Genomic DNA, 3101 nt, shown 5'->3' on the forward strand with positions numbered 1-3101 from the left:
AAGTGTTATCCCTCACATCCTACTCAGCTAAAAGGTACCATCTGCTTATAGGCTAGAAGTCTGTTGTTATCTATGCTAAATAAGTTTCAATATCTAATGTTAAATTCTAACACTATTCAAGCTAATCAACATACTTCGAAGGCAGGGGAAGTGAAGTGCTTTAAACCAAAATGAACTTGGCAGTTTATCTCAAAGAGAAATAATGGCATTAACAGTCAGTAGCAGTGTCTAGAAAGAACATGAGAAGAACCTTATCAGTCCATCAATGGTATTTATTGAGCATGTACTCAGTGAGGGCACTGTAATAAGTTCTAGAAATGTATAAGAGAGTAGACATGATTCCTGTGTTAGAGGTGCTTACGATCTAGACCCTAAGCTCCTTGAAGACAGGGAATCATGTCTACCAATACAATATACTCTCATAAGTGCTTAGCACAGTGCTCTGCAGAAAGCATGTGCTCAATAAATACCACTGATTGACAGTGAGGGAGTCATCCACTGAAATGAATTACAGGTAGGAGGAAGCAATAGTGTGTTCATGTGTATACAAAAATATATACGTTCATAAGTGCTATGGAGGGCTTCGGTGATGCAAAATCAATCAATCGTATTTATTGAGCGCTTACTGTGTGCAGAGCACTGTACTAAGCGCTTGGGAAGTACAAGTTGGCAACATCTAGAGACAGTCCCTACCCAACAGTGGGCTCACAGTCTAGAAGGGGGAGACAGAGAACAAAGCCAAACATATTAACAAAATAAAATAAATAGAATAGATATGTACAAGTAAAATAAATAAATAGAGTAATAAATATGTACAAACATATATACATATATACAGGTGCAGTGGGGAAGGGAAGGAGGTAAGATGGGGGGATGGAGAGGGGGGTGAGGGGGAGAGGAAGGAGGGGGCTCAGTCTGGGAAGGCCTCCTGAAGGAGGTGAGCTCTCAGTAGGGCCTTGAAGGAAGAGAGCTAGCTCAGCGGATGGGCAGAGGAAGGGCATTCCAGGCCCGGGGGATGACATGGGCTGGGGGTCGACGGCGGGACAGGCGAGAACGAGGCACGGTGAGGAGATTAGTGGCAGAGGAGTGGAGGGTGAGGGCTGGGCTGTAGAAGGAGAGAAAGGAGGTGAGGTAGGAGGGGACGAGGTGATGGAGAGCCTTGAAGCCCAGGGTAAGGAGATTCTGCCTGATGCGCAGATTGAATGGAAGCCACTGGAGATTTTTGAGGAGGGGAGTAACATGCCCAGAGCGTTTCTGGACAAAGACAATCTGGGCAGCAGCATGAAGTATGGATTGAAGTGGGGAGAGACACGAGGATGGGAGATCAGAGAGGAGGCTGATGCAGTAGTCCAGACGGGATAGGATGAGAGCTTGAATGAGCAGGGTAGCGGTTTGGATGGAGAGGAAAGGGCGAATATTGGCAATGTTGCGGAGCTGAGACCGGCAGGTTTTTGTGACAGCTTGGATGTGAGGGGTGAATGAGAGAGTGGAGTCAAGGATGACACCAAGGTTGTGGGCTTCTGAGACGGGAAGGTTGGTAGTGCCTTCAACAATGATGGGAAAGTCAGGGAGAGGGCAGGGTTTGGGAGGGAAGACAAGGAGTTCAGTCTTGGACATGTTGAGTTTTAGGTAGCGGGCAGACATCCAGATGGAGATGTCCTGAAGGCAGGAGGAGATGTGAGCCTGGAGGGAGGGGGAGAGAGCAGGGGCAGAGATGTAGATTTGGGTTTCATCAGCGTAGAGATGATAGTTGAAGCTGTGGGAGCGAATGAGGTCACCAAGGGAGTGCGTGTAGATCGAGAACAGAAGGGGACCAAGAACTGAACCTTGGGGAATCCCCACAGTAAGGGGATGGGAGGGGGAGGAGGAGCCTGCAAAAGAGACTGAGAATGAATAACCGGAGAGATAAGAGGAGAACCAGGAGAGGACGGAGTCTGTGAAGCCAAGGTTGAATAGCGTGTTGAGGAAAAAGGGTGGTCCACAGTGACAAAGGCAGCTGAGAGGTCGAGGAGGATTAGGATAGAGTAGGAGCCGTTGGATTTGGCAAGCAGGAGGTCATTGGTGACCTTTGAGAGGGCAGTTTCTGTGGAATGTAGTGGACGGAAGCCAGACTGGAGGGGGTCACGGAGAGAGTTGGTGTTGAGGAATTCGTGGCAGCGTGTGTAGACAACTCATTCAAGGAGTTTGGAAAGGAATGGTAGGAGGGATATGGGGCGATAACTAGAAGGTGAGGTGGGGTCAAGAGAGGGTTTTTTTAGGATGGGAGAGACATGGGCATGTTTGAAGGCAGAGGGGAAGGAACCAGTGGAGAGTGAGTGGTTGAAGATGGAAGTTAAGGAGGGGAGAAGGGATGGAGCTAGAGATTTCATGAGATGCGAGGGAATGGGGTCAGAAGCACAGGTGGCTGGAGTAGCACTTGATAGGAGGGAGGAAAGCTCCTCTGAGGATACTGCTGGGAAGGATGGGAGAGTAGCAGAGAGTGTTGAGAGCCGGGGGGTTGAAGAAGGGGGGGGGAGTGACTTTGGGGAGGTCGGACCTGATGGATTTAATTTTGTTAATGAAGTAGGAGGCCAGATCTTTGAGGGTGAGGGAAGGAGGAGGTGGGGGGAACCGGGGGCCTGAGAAGGGAGTTGAATGCACGGATGAGCTGACGGGAATGATGGGCATGGGTGTCAATAAGGGAGGAGAAATAGTTTTGTCTGGCAGAGGAGAGGGCTGAGTTAAGGCAGGAAAGGATAAACTTGAAGTGAATGAGGTTGGCATGGTGTTTAGACTTTCGCCAGCAGTGTTCGGCAGCTCGAGCATAAGAGCGAAGGAGGCGGACAGTGGCAGTGATGCAGGGCTGTGGGTTAGTGGTACGAGAGCGGTGAAGGGAAAGGGGAGCGAGTGAGTCTAGCTGAGTAGAAAGGGTAGAGTTGAGAGCAGTAATCTGATCATCAAGACTGGGTAGAGAGGAGAGGGCGGCGAGGTGGGGTGTGAGGCGCTCAGAAAGATGGATGGGGACAAGAGAGCGGAGATCTCTGTGAGGGAGTAATAGGGATTTACAGGGGAAAGGAGTGTGAGTGAGGATGCAGGTGAGAACATTATGATCAGAGGGATTT

The sequence above is a fragment of the Tachyglossus aculeatus genome, chromosome X1 (assembly GCF_015852505.1).
Source record: "Tachyglossus aculeatus isolate mTacAcu1 chromosome X1, mTacAcu1.pri, whole genome shotgun sequence".
NCBI lineage: Eukaryota > Metazoa > Chordata > Mammalia > Monotremata > Tachyglossidae > Tachyglossus > Tachyglossus aculeatus.